Below are 14,264 nucleotides of genomic sequence, written 5' to 3'. Positions count from 1 at the left end.
CGATATCCTTCTGAATATCAAATTTCATTGAGATCCAATCCACTGTTCGTAAGCCAAAAATACGTCATTTTTTTCAATTTTTCAGAATTAACCCCCACCAACTACCCCAAAGAGAGTGGATCCATTCCAGCTATATCAATCACGTATCTAGGACTTGTGCTTATTTTTCCCACCAAGTTTCATGCCGATCCCTCCACTCTAAGCGTTTTCCAAGATTGTAGGTCCCCCCCTCAATCCCCCCCAAATATCACCGGATCCAGTCGGGATTTAAAATAAGAGCTCAGAGACACAATATCCTTCCAAACTTCAAATTTCACCAAGATCCAATCTCTCCTTCGTAAGTTAAAAACACCTTATTTTTTCTAGTTTTCAGAATTAACCCTTCCCCCCACCCCAACTCCACCAAACAGAGCAGATCCGTTTCAGTTACGTCAATACCGTTTCTAGAGCTTCCGCTTATTTTTCCAACCAAGTTTCATCCCGATCCCTCCACTCAAAGCGTTTTCCAAGATTTTAGGTCCCCCCCCTCCAACTCCCCCAAATGTCATCAGATCTGGTCGGGATTTAAAATAAGAGCTCTGAAACACAATATACTTCTAAACATAAATTTCATTAAGATCCCATCACCCGTTCGTAAGTTAAAAATACTTCATTTTTTCTATTTGTCCGAATTAACCGGCCCCCCACTCTCCCCCCGATGGTCAAATCGGGAAAACGACTATTTCTTATTTAAACTTGTCCGGTCCCTGATACGCCTGCCAAATTTCGTCGTCCTAGCTTACCTGGAAGTGCCTAAAGTAGCAAAACCGGGACAGACCGACGGACCAACCGACAGACAGACCGACAGAATTTGCGATCGCTATATGTCACCTGATTAATACCAAGTGCCATAAAAAAAGATTGTCGAAACTTTATATAAAGTAAGCACAAATACCGCACCTGAGCCATTTATGTCGGCTTTTTGAAGGAATGATGAAATTCACCAGCATGATACTAGACATGAATCGCAACTAGTTACAACAAGAGCTAAGAGCTCATATGGCACTTGTGACGAGGCAAGAAGAGCTAAGAGCCAAGAAATCATATGGTATGAGCTCTCAAAAAATTCTATGTAGATTGATTTAAAAGGAAAATGAGAGACTTATTGCCGGTCAGGATTTTAAATAAGAGTTCTGAGTCACGATGTCCTTCTAAATATGAAAATTCGTTAAAATCCAATCACCCACTCGTAAGTTATCAATACCTAATTTGTTCGAATTTTTCCTCTCCCTTTAGCCCTCCAGATAGTTGAATCTGGGAAAACGACTTTATCAAGTCAATTTGGGCAGCTCCCTGACACGCCTACCAATTTTCATCATCCTAGCACGTCTAGAAGCACCAAACTCGCCAAGTCACTGAACGCCTCCCCCCAACTCCCAGAAAAAGAGCGAATCCAGTACGGTTCCGTCAATCACGTATCAAGGACATTTGCCTATTCTAACCACCAAGCTTCATCCCGATTCCTCCACTCCAAGTGATTTCCAAGGTTCCCCCGTCCAACTCCCCCCCAATGTCCAAAGATCTGGTTGGGATTTGAAATAAGAGCTCTGAGACATGAAGTCCTTCTAAATATCAAATTTCACTAAGATCCGATCACCTATTCGTAAGATAAAAATACTCCAATTTTCAGGTTTTCCAAAAATTCCTGTTTCCCCCTCCAACTCCCCCCAATGTCACATATTCTGGTCGGAATTTAAAATTAGAGCTTTAAAGCACAAGATCCTTCTAAATATCAAGTTTCATTAAGATCTGGTCACCCTTTGGTAAGTTACAAATACCTTAATTTTCAAAATTACCCCCCCCCCCCAACTCCACCAAAGAGAGAAGATCCGGTCTGGTTATGTCAGTCACGTATCTTAGACATGTTTTTATTCTTCCCCTCCAGTTTCATCCTGATCTCACCGCTTTAAGTATTTTCTAAGATTTCCAGTCCCCCCCCCCCAATTGCCCCCCGATTACGCTGGATCCGGTTGAGATTTAAAATAAAAGATCTGAGTTACGAGGACCTTCTAAATATGTAGTTTCATGAAGATCCGATCACTTCTTCGTAAGTTAAGAAATACGTCATTTTTTCTAATTTTTCAGAATTAACCCCCTCCCCCAAATAGGGCGGATCCATTCCAATTATGTAAATCACGTATCTAAGACTTCTGCTTATTTTTCCCACCAAGTTTCATCCCGATCCCTCCAAACCAAGCGTTTTCCATGATTTTAGGTTTTCCCACCCAAAACTCCCCCAATGTCACCAGATCCGGTCGGGATTTAAAATAAGACCTTTGAGACACGAATTGGTAAAGCATTGGGGCATCATTTATTATCGCGAAAGTTTCAGTTTCCGATACTACTCCATCTCGAATATTTTAACTTGTCCATTTCCAAGTATCCATTTTTGGGTTTGGTTGTTGAGGCACGACTTGCCTCTTTGATGATGGATCCAACCATTTCTTTAAATTAAGAGCAGTAATACTAAATCGTATAGGACAGTTTTGAAACTTTGCCGAGGTTGGCTAGGACAGCAAAACTTTTACTGGGGAATAAAAAACCTTAGGTGCAATCTTTGGGATACCAATTTGGAGAGGGGGGATTCAAAAGGTCCGTGACCTAGAGTGTTTAACATCATAGGAGCTTTACTTTGAGCCCAGGAGATAATGAAAGTAAAACTCAAGTAACTAAAATTTTATTGATTTTTTTTTACGTCACATCAAATTACAACGCATGCCAAAGCTATTATACAAAATCCGAATAGGATCAAGAAATATAAAATCTATTACCCTGAATTTAAAAGTGTTTATGGACCCACAATGTGAGGCGCTTGCGTATTCTTAGACTAACACATTCCTGTCCATGTCCATCTTCACTGGGAGGACCTTCTGATCCGTCTACCAATATTATCTCATATGTCCCTACTTTACTTACTACACGGAATTGTTATTATGTTTCCAAAAACGTTGGTTTTAAATTACTCCATTTGAAAAACCAGAAAAGGGTTCTGGATCTGTTTAATGATTTATTTCCTATAATAGAACTACTTCCTAGAACGAACCCTTCCAGATGTCTTGAATATATGTAAAAAATTCAAAATTCTGAGCATTATGGTTTGATATTTATTTATTTACTTAAGCCCCCCCCTCCCCAGTCTTCAGGTTTTTCTTAATCTTATTGAAATTGAAATCCCTTTTCCATGCATATTTTTGAATCAATCTTATCAGGGGGACTCTCTTAGGCCCCTCTTAGATCTTAGATCTGCTTCTTTTGTTTCTTATTTTTGGTTCCTTTCCCTTCAGCTAAAACTAACCCCATCTCTCTCAGTAAATTTTATCGTTCCTTTGTGCTTTTCAATATCATAGATTATTTTTACAATCTAAATCCCCATGCCTCCAGCTCTGGGTAGCTTTCTCCCATTCCTCCTTAAATTGCTACCATACATTGTTCATTCAAATTTTTACTTTTTGGTACTGCTTTTATACATTTCACACGTGTTTTTACCTTTCATCATTTGATGTTCACTGCTCAAACCTCCCTCCGACCCAATGGCCGAACTACCTTATTTCTCCTTTATTTAAAGCTAAGCTTTCCAAGACGTATTTATACCTTTAATTAGGGCCTATTTCAGCTTCAATTATACCGGTTGGGTAACAGCAATAATACTGATAACAGATTTTTACCCACCTGTATGTTTTCTTCGGATCCTAACAAACACCAGGTAGGCTCTAATGGCAACTTTTGACAATTGCTTCAAACTGGGAAAACGCAGATCTTTAAAATTTTTCACATAAAACGATATCATTGATGTTAGTACATACACTTTTGCTTATGGCCCTTCAAACTTTTGAATTAAAAATAAGGCTTCTGTTTTCAAAGCTTTAATGCCTAACACTGGAATCAAGAAAAAATTAATGTTTTTGAATTTGTCTCAGTTATCAGTAAGGTTTCAGTAAGTTTTAGTTTTGTTTAAAATCATGCTTAAATATTCAATTTTGTTCAAAAAGTTATTTTAAATTGTAATTTTGTTTTAAATATAATTTAACTGATGTGTTTCTTTCTGTCGTTTTACTTCAAAACCTCTTCTTCTTCTCTCTCTTTCATAACATAATTTAAACTATGGAATCTAAACCTTCCTGAATTAAGTTAATATCCCTCATTTAATTGACAGAAGTCCATACACAAACTAATTTATTTGCTGTATTTTTTTCTTTCTCACTTCTAATGGACTTACATCTTTAGGCGAATTTAAAACAGTTAGATTTTAAAATTAAAATGAAGTTGGTGGCCTTAAAATAAAAGAGTTAAAAGACATGGCTAATTGATGAAAAACCCAAGACCAATAGTCTGAGTAAGAGGCAAAGCTGGCAAAAGTCGTTTTCTTTAAGGCATCAGGGCAAGAAATTTGTTAAAGAATTTTCAGGAAAAAACTCGCATCTTACCCTGAACATAAGACGATACTCCTCATCTATGGTTTCAACTGACTCAAACTCTTATTATCCATGGTCAAACCCCGCGAAGGAGAAATAGAAGCTATAACCGTCTTGTTGTCTTACTGAAAAATTAAATTTTCTTATTTATATTCAAAGCTCACTTTTTACCAGGCATTGATATAACATTTTACAAGGTAATAATCATTAAAGAGATTACACTAATTTTTTTATGCTTATATAAAAGGAGCAATTCTCGAGACCCGCTATATCATTTAACTGCAACTACGTGAAGTCTCTAGGAATAAGAAAGAGAAATTATAATTTATGAAAATATGTCAATTTTGTACAGAGATGTGCCTTCAGGCACAAGGATATATCTCAAGAGCGTGTTAACGAAAGAATTGGCGAAAGGGGGGGGGGCTATTGAACAATTTGGGAAACGTTTAACTATAGCTTTTGCAGAAAAAAATTTATAAATTTTGTAATATAATGAGAAAAAAAAAATAAAGAATCAACAGTTAATTTTGCGAATTTGACATGGCCCTTCAAATTTGAAGTTTGCAAAATTCTAATTAAAAGTTGAACAGCAAAAAGTGAATATTAACAAAAAACTATATACATTTACTGCTTTAAGAAAACTATAAAACAAGCACAGCAAGAAAACAAGTAGTATATGCAACAAACTATAGATATTATAGATCGAGTTTTGAAAGCATATAACACCCAGATAAAGAGTGATCGAGGATTTAAGAAATTATAGTAGGTGTGGAATTTTTACTTTCCTTTTAAACGAAGTGACATCTATTTACTTGAAAAGATGGATTAGGGTATATGCTATTGAAATGTTTACAATATAAATGAAATCACAGACAAAAGGAAAATGTTGATAAAATAACATTGGTTCTAGCAACAACTGATTTTAATTATTAAGGTTTGAGTTGAAGCAACAAGAAAAATGGATTTTGTATTCAGACATCATACTCACTCGTTAGTTTTATCCAAACAATACTAGCATAAAGTTGTGATGGTGCATTGGGATTGGAAATACAACAGATCAGTCATTTATAACTATTTGATATTGCCATCTATATTCTTTAAAAAAACAGCATACATCTCAAATATAAGTAGCATTGACTATGAAATTGACTATGAAATAATTGCTGGTAAAATCATATAATTTATTCTTATATTTTATAGTTCAGAATTTAATACGAAATATTCAGTTTTGTTTCGAAAATTTGGTATATCTGATTCGTTGTACCCACAATGTTTTACACAGACTTGGCAAAAAAAATTAATAGTCTATTGTGGCAACCAAAAAAAATTACAAAATCATTAGTAAATACTAGTTGGATATTTCATTTTCAATTTATATGTACTTAAATTCGAATATAATACACACATTCCGTATAAACTAGATCTACGCTGCAAGGCCAACGTGAGGTGTTGCAGCAACCTTTGTTAGGCTTTGCCAAGTAAAGTGTTGCGAGAGCACTCCCAACACTTTGGTTTTGTTTCCTCGCTTCGATTAAACGCTGAAATTGTTAAGTTGTGAAGTTGTTATGTCCCTTACATTTCTTACCACTGAAACCAAATTGGTCTTACCATCAAACATGTAGGAAACAAATAATAGGTACAAAAACTAGAACCACATTTTTGTATAGCCTACTGTTTGAAATATGGTCAGTCAGTTGGGTACCCAAAACAATCTATTGGCAATTTCTCTGGAAAGCATCTTAAAATCTCCCTGTTTTTAGAAGCACCTATACTTCAGAACCACACTTAACTCTATCATCAATTTAGCTTCCAATATTCTAATCTGGGCTTGAAGACTTTTCTTCATATCCTGTCAAACTTTTTTCAACTGTTGAAAATATCCTGGGACTTAGGTATTCAGTTTTTAATATCTTCAATGCACCCACCATTTTTACTAATAATACTACCTAGGTCAATTAAGCTGTCTGCTTGATCAATGTTTCGTTACCCAATGTCACCTGTTCATTTTGACTTACTCCTAGCCTTAGCAACCTAGTCTACTAAACATTAATTTTCAAACCTATTGTATCACCCTGAACTTGCAAAACGTCAAGAAGCTCATTCATTTTCCTCATATTTTCATCTAGGATGCTGAAATCATCAACAAAGTCTAACTCCAATACGTTAATGTCATAATTAACCCAATGGATTGAGATGTGTGAAGCTATGATATACATTATCACAATTTAAAGACTGCGAATTTTTTTTTTTTTAATAAAGAGTAATTTATCAGACTGAATAAAATAGTTGACAGCTATGAATATAAAACCAGATGTAAAAAAAATCTTTGACAACTTTAAAAGATGAGATAAAACTAGACTTATCTTTGTCAAAGGGATTATGAAAGCTTTGTGCAGAACGAAGAGAGGAGCGCCAAGTAAAAGATTAAGAAATATATTTACTAATAGAGGTGGTAAATAAAAGAGGAACGAGGTGTAGAGGGGGCTAGGAATAGAGAGAAAAACAGAGGGATGATGTAAGAGATAGAATAGAAGATATTTGCGATTATTTGGATCTTACTTTCGCAAAATTTTCATTTAGTATTTTAGTGTAATTTTCTATTTAGTTTATTTATCAGAAAGGAAACCGAACCATTAATTTTTGCATATTCTTCTTTATCTAGGAGTCTTTTGAAAGCTCGCATGAACGATTGGCCAAAATCCCTAATTTCAAATCAACAAGTAAATAAATTAAAATATTCTGTTTCTCAATCCAATAATGGAGCTCAAACCACAACCACAAAACCTAAAGAAAAGATCTAAAAGAAATACGTTAATGTCATAAATTTCCTTCAGTGATTTTCTGTAGATGGAATAGTCCGTAGAGAGGAGGGTCCCAAAGGGAATTTCCGGTGAAGGAGCAGGGTTTTCCAGTGGAATTTTCTGACGGAAAAGATTTTCCGCAAAACAGAGTTTGTTTCGAAGGTGTTTTTTTCTTCTTTTTTTTGTTTTTCATTTTGTTTTTGTTTTTTTACTGCAGGTTGGTGGAGATCCCTGTTGAAAAATCTGTTTTTATTTTAACTATTCTTTATTTCACAAATGCCTAAAATCGCCCTCGATTTCTAGATTATAATTCCTTTTTTTGTCAACCGTCATCCAGCTTTTATGTCAAAACAAAACATTTTTTTTGCAAAAGCCAATTTATTTCTAGAAGTACATATATTTCCTATCAAAAGTCCTACATATACAAAAAGCTGCAATTTGACAGAAGTTTCATGTGAAATTTCAAGAGAAACTCTTTTCTCTTTTTTTGAAAGCAGTAATGTCAACAAAACCCTACATTTTATGCGTCAAATTTATGATATACTTTGGCCTTTCTTATGATTCATACAGCTTTAATCTAAAACAACAGTAAACAAATTGTGAAAATATAATTTGATAGAAGGATAAAATAGATTTTAGGTATTGATTATTAACAAAACTGACTCGTTAGGTTCAATCACTTCAAAAAAGACAGTAATCAATCAGTGGATAAATATTAAAAAAAAAATGAAAATTACGGGTCATTAAAATTATATCAGAGTATACACAGACATACAGAGTATATAAAGACGCTTTAAAAACAACTAGACTTGTTTAAACCTTGTTTGTCAGGTAAATCAATTCAGGTATAATCAGGTAAATCATCTATATAATCAGTTAAATCAAGTAAGTAGAATCAATAAGGCCTCCCCCCTTAAATATATACTGAACCTATAAAGAAAACGCGTCAAATGAAAGTAAAAAACAGCTCAGTTTTGAAGAGAAACAGAGACGAGATTTAAAATTACCTCCCCCCCTCTAGCCTCCAAATTGTTTTAACTTGAAAAAATAGTACTGTATTAAAAAGTGGATTTCGTTCACTATTTTATCAAATTTCAAGATCAAATCCAAAAGGCATAGGCAACTCTCCAGGTAGTACTGAATCTTTACTAGGTAATTTGCTACTCTTTACGAGTCATGTGATCCACATTCATTATACCACATGTTCTTGAAGGTCCTGGGTGCTTAGGGGATGGGGAGAAGTTGGTGACGCTTGAGGCCAGTAGCGATTCGTCTGTAGTGTTTGCAGACTGAACAGATTTAAAGCCTGTACAACATCATTCATTTCTCAACATATTTTCAGCACAGAATTTCCAGTCTGTTTCTTTTGGAGTGGGACATTCTTCTTACTTTCTGGAAACAGCCTCAGCAAGCAATTGGTAAAGCTTTTGGGCATCATTTATTATCGCGAAAGTTTCAGTTTCTGATGCTACTCCATCTCGAATATTTAAACTTGTCCATTTCCAAGTATCCATTTTTGGGTTTGGTTGTTGAGGCACGTCTTACCTCTTTGATAATGGATCCAACCATTTCTTTTAATTAAGAGCAGGAATACTAAATCGTATAGGACAGTTTTGAAACTTTGTCGAGGTTGGCAAAACTTTTACGGGGGAATAAAAAATCTTAGTTGCAATCTTTGGTATATCAATTTGGAGAGGGGGGATTCAAAAGGTCCGTGACCTAGAGTGATTAACATCATAGGAGCTTTACTTTGAGCCCAAGAGCTAATGAAAGTAAAACTCAAATAACTAGAATTTTATTGATTTTTTTTTACGTCACATCAAATTACACCGCATGCCAAAGCTATTATACAAAATCCGAATAGGATCAAAAAATATAAAATCTATAACTCTGAATTTAAAAGTGTTTATGGACCCACAATGTGAGGCGCTTGCGTATTCTTAGACTAACATATTCCTATCCATGTCCCTCTTCACTGGGAGGACCTTCTGATCCGTCTACCAATATTTTCTCATATGTCCCTACTTTACTTACCACACGGAATTGTGGTCAATACTCCAATTGAAATAAAAGGAAAGGGTTCTGAATCTATTTAATGATTTATTTCCTATAATAGAACTACTTCCTAGAACGAACCCTTCCAGATGTCTTGGTTATATATACAAAATTCAAAATTCTGAGCATTTTGGTTTGATATTTATTTATTTGCTTAAGCCCCCACCCCTCCCCAGTCTTCAGGTTTTTCTTAATCTTATTAAAATTGACATCCCTTTTCCATGCATATTTTTGAATCAATCTTATCAGGGAGACTCTCTTAGGCCTCTCTTAAATCTGCTTCTCTGTTTCTTATTTTTGATTCCTTTCCCTTCAGCTAAAAATAACCCCGTCTCTCTCGGTAAATTTTATCGTTCCTTTGTACCAGCTAGTTTTTGCTTTTCAATATCACAGCTTATTTTTACAATCTAAATCCCCATGCCTCTAGCTCGGGGTAGTTTTCTGACCTTCCTCCTTAAATTGCTACCATACATTGTTCATTCAAATTTTTACTTTTTGGTGCTGCTTTTATACATTCCACACGTGTTTTTACCTTTCATCATTTGATGTTCACTCCTCAAACCTCCCTCCCACCCAATGGCCAAACTACCTTACTTTTCCTTTATTTAAACTAAGCTTTCCCAGACATATTTATACCTTTAATTAGGGCCTATTTAAGCTTCAATTACACCGGTTAGGTAACAGCAAGAATACTGATAACAGATTTTTGCCAACCTCTATGTTTTCTTCCGGTCATGGGTCATAACCAACATCAGGTAGGCTCTCATGCCAACTTTTGACAGTTGCTCCAAACTGGGAAAATGCAGATCTTGAAAATTTTTCACGTAAAACGATATCATTGACATTAGTACATACACTTTTGCTTATGGCCCTTCAAACTTTTGAATTAAAAATAAGGCTTCTGTTTTCAAAGCTTTAATGCCTAACACTGGAATTAAGAAAAAATTAATGTTTTTGAATTTGGTTTCAGTTATAAATTTTAGTTTTGTTTAAAATCATATGTAAATATTCAATTTTGTTCAAAAGTTATTTTAAATTGTAATATTGTTTTAAATATAATTTAACTGATGTGTTTCTTTCCGTTGTTTTACTTCAAAACCTCTTCTTCTTCTATCTCTTTCATAACATAATTTAAACTATGGAATCTGAACCTTGCTGAATTAAGTTAATATCCTTCATTTAATTGACAGAGGTCCATTGACAAACTAATTTATTTGTTCTATTTTTTATTTCTCACTTTTAATTGACTTACATCTTTAGGCGAATTTAAACAGTTAGATTTTAAAATTAAAATGAAGTTGGTGGCCTAAAAATTAAAGAGTTAAAAGACATGGCTAATTGATGAAAAACCCAAGACTGATAGTCTGAGTAAGAGGCAAAGCTGGCAAAAGCCTTTTTCTTTTAAAGCATCAGGGCAAGAAATTTGTTAAACAATTTTCAGGAAAAAACTCGCATCTTACCCTGAACATAAGACGATACTCATCATCTACGGTTTCAACTGACTCAAACTCTTATTATCCATGGTCAAGCCCGGCGAAGGAGAAATAGAAGCTATAACTGTCTTATCGTCTTACTGAAAAATAAAATATTCTTAATTATATTCAAAGTTCACTTTTTACCAGGCATTGATAGAATATTTTACAAGGTAATAATCATTAAAGAGATTACACTAATTTTTTTATGCTTATATAAAAGGAGCAATTCTCGAGACAAGCTATATCATTTAACTGCAACTACGTGAAGTCTCTAGGAATAAGAAAGAGAAATTATAATTTATGAAAATGTGTCAATTTTGTACAAACCTGTGCCTTCAGGCACAAGGATATGTCTCAAGAGTGTGTTACCGAAAGAATTGGCGGAGGGGGGGGGGCTATTGAACAATTTGGGAAATGTTAGACTATAGCTTTTGCAGAAAAAAATTATAAATTTTGTAATATAATGAGAAAAAAAAAACAAAGAATCGACAGTTAATTTTGCGAATTTTACATGGCCCTTCAAATTTGAAGTTCGCAAAATTTTTATTAAAAGTTGAACAGCAAAAAGTGAATATTAACAAAAAACTATATACATTTACTGCTTTAAGAAAACTATGAAACAAACACAGCAAGAAAACAAGTAGTATATGCAACAAACTATAGAGATTAAAGATCGAATTTTGAAAGCATATATCACCCAGATAAAGAGTGATCGAGGATTAAAAAAAATTATAGTAGGTTTGGAATTTTTACTTTCATTTCAAACGAAGTGACATCTACTTACTTGAAAAGATGAATTAGGGTAAATGCTATTGAAATGTTTATAATATAAATGAAATCACAGAGAAAAGGAAAATGTTGATAAAATAACATTGGTTCAAGCAACAACTGATTTTAATTATAATGTTTTGAGTTGAAGCAACAAGAAATATGTATTTTGTATTCAGACATCATACTCACTCGCTAGTTTTATCCAAACAATACTAGCATAAAGCTGTGATGGCACATTGGGATTGGAAATACAACAGATCAGTCATTTATAACAAGTTGATATTGCCATCTATATTCTTTGAAAAAAAGCATACATCTCAAACATAGGTAGCGCTGACTATGAGATATTTGCTGATAAAATCATATAATTTATTCTTAAATTTTATAGTTCAGAATTTAATGCGAAATATTCAGTTTTGTTTCGAAAATTTGATTCGTTGTACCCACAATGTTTTATACAGACTTGGCAAAAAAAATTAATAGTCTATTGTGGCAACCAAAAAAAAATTACAAAATCGTCAGTAAATACTAGTTGAATATTTCAATATCAATTTATATGTACTTAACATCGAATATAATGCACACATTCTGAAAATATTATAGAGAATGCAACAATTAAGAGTAAGAAAAAGACTAGATCTACATAGCAACGCCAACGTGAGGTGATGCGGCAACCTTTGTTCGGCTTCTCCAAGTAAAGTGTTGCGAGAACACTCGCAACACTTTGTTTTTGTTCCCTCGCTTCGATTAAACGCTGAAGTTGCTAAGTTGTGAAGTTGTTAAATCCCTTACATTTCTTACCACTGAGAAATTGGTCTTACCATCAAATACACAGGAAACAAATAATAGGTATTCCTGTTCATATCCTGTCAAACTTTTTTCAACTGTGGAAAATATCCTGGGACTTAGGTATTCAGCTTTTAATATCTTCAATGCACCCACCATTTTTACTAATAATACTACCTAGGTCAATTAAGCTGTCTGCTTGATCAATGTTTCGTTACCCAATGTCACCTGTTCATTTTGACTTACTCTTAGCCTTAGCAACCTAGTCTACTAAACATTAATTTTCAAACCTATTGTATCACCCTGAACTTGCAAAACGTCAAGAAGCTCATTCATTTTCCTCATATTTTCATCTAGGATGCTGAAATCATCAACAAAGTCTAACTCCAAGAAATGTTTACTTCCCCCATTGGTTCCATGTTTTACATTAGCCTTTGCTTATCTCCTTAGGCCCAATCCATCAAAATAATCTAAATTGCAAAATTTAGTTAAATTTAATTTTATTTTATTAGTTAAATTTAAATTAAGTATAATTTAAAAAAATTAAATTAAATTAAATTTAGTTTAATTTAAATTTAATTAGTTAAATTTTATTTAAAAAAATTTTAATTAATAATCAAAATTGCAGTCGCTAGCAATAGGACAAATCCTGTGTCCTTATTATGATTATCATCATGCTAATTAATTAGCCAGCTGTGGAAACTAATTAATTAGAAAGGCTGTGGCTGATACCTAAAAAATAATCAATTTGCTTTTATCACTTTTGTTATACAAAGGTTTTAATTAGGATTTTCTTAAAATTGCTATGTGCGACCATTTTTCAAAAATCACATTCATAATCTTCAGTAACTTATTTCTAACCCACAAGCACCATATTTAAGAACCCCCATTTACCAATTTTCAGCACCTGGGGCATTATCATGTTTTAATCATTTTGTTACTGTCACTAATTCTTCCTCACAAAATAAATCATCCTTCACATTTCATCGTCCTAGCTTGTCTGGAAGTGCTTAAACTAGCAAAACCGGGACAGACAGACAGGCCGACCGACCGACAGAATTTGCGATCGCTATATGTCACTTGGTGAATGCCAAGTGCCATCAAAACCAATTACGAAAAAAATTACTTTCGTCCCTACCCAAACCACAAATCCGCCACCTTTTCAAGGGGAGAGGCGTACACCCCTTGCTCCCCCCCCTCCCTGCCTGGATCCATCACTGCTTCTGAGGTCCCTTACTCAAAACGTATCCAAAATTTTTATTTTGAGAGATTGAAGGCTCGGAGAATATATTATTACCGTATCAAATACGGTATGTTACATAATATAAATTCCATAGGAAAACCCTTATGAAAAGAAAACAAAGGAAACTTATATTTAACTTGAGGACAAAATGAGAATAAATGAACAAACGAGCTAGCTTAACAATAGAACTTGTTCAGTTTGACAACTGAACAAATTGTTCTACAGCTTTTTTTCCGATTTCTTTTAGGGAAATGCCACATACACCTTTAAATTTTTCTGGCAAAATAGTTTCACATTTTCTAATTCTCATGCTAACCATGGCATATACTGGTAAGAAGCTAATTTAAATACTCCTATAGAACAAATAAAAGAAACACATGATACATTTCCGGCTATTATTTTAAAGACCACAAACAACTCGTCAAATAATCAATCAATAAATCAATTAATCAGCGACTTTTTGAATAGATTTCTGTAATTAGGAAATAAGATACAGACTTTATTCAATTAAGTCCTTTAACAAAACCGCTCAAACTAGAAAATCTGGGAAATTCTTTTTAATCGATTTGACTTCTGAACAACTCATGTAAACTAGTGGGAAGAATATTTTTATTTAACCTCTTCTTAGTTTCTGAGTTTTGTCAAAGGCTCATAAGAGCTCCGAAGAAAACCAAGAGAAATG

General features: G+C 33.9%; 1 long non-coding RNA gene across 1 annotated transcript in view; it reads right to left on the bottom strand.

The window, feature by feature from the left end:
* LOC136042312 (uncharacterized) overlaps positions 1 to 14,264 on the bottom strand; it is a 61,425-nt gene that overhangs the window by 28,998 nt on the left and 18,163 nt on the right. Inside the window, exons 5-6 of the long non-coding RNA XR_010621250.1 lie at positions 10,768 to 10,880; positions 4,464 to 4,576 (exon numbers count right to left, since the gene is read on the bottom strand). This is a non-coding gene — a long non-coding RNA (uncharacterized LOC136042312). The remainder of the gene's footprint in view (positions 1 to 4,463; positions 4,577 to 10,767; positions 10,881 to 14,264) is intronic.

The sequence above is a fragment of the Artemia franciscana genome, unplaced genomic scaffold (assembly GCF_032884065.1).
Source record: "Artemia franciscana unplaced genomic scaffold, ASM3288406v1 Scaffold_1077, whole genome shotgun sequence".
Lineage (NCBI taxonomy): Eukaryota > Metazoa > Arthropoda > Branchiopoda > Anostraca > Artemiidae > Artemia > Artemia franciscana.
Note: the sequence above shows the minus strand (reverse complement) of the source record. Positions and strands in the feature narration are given on the sequence as shown.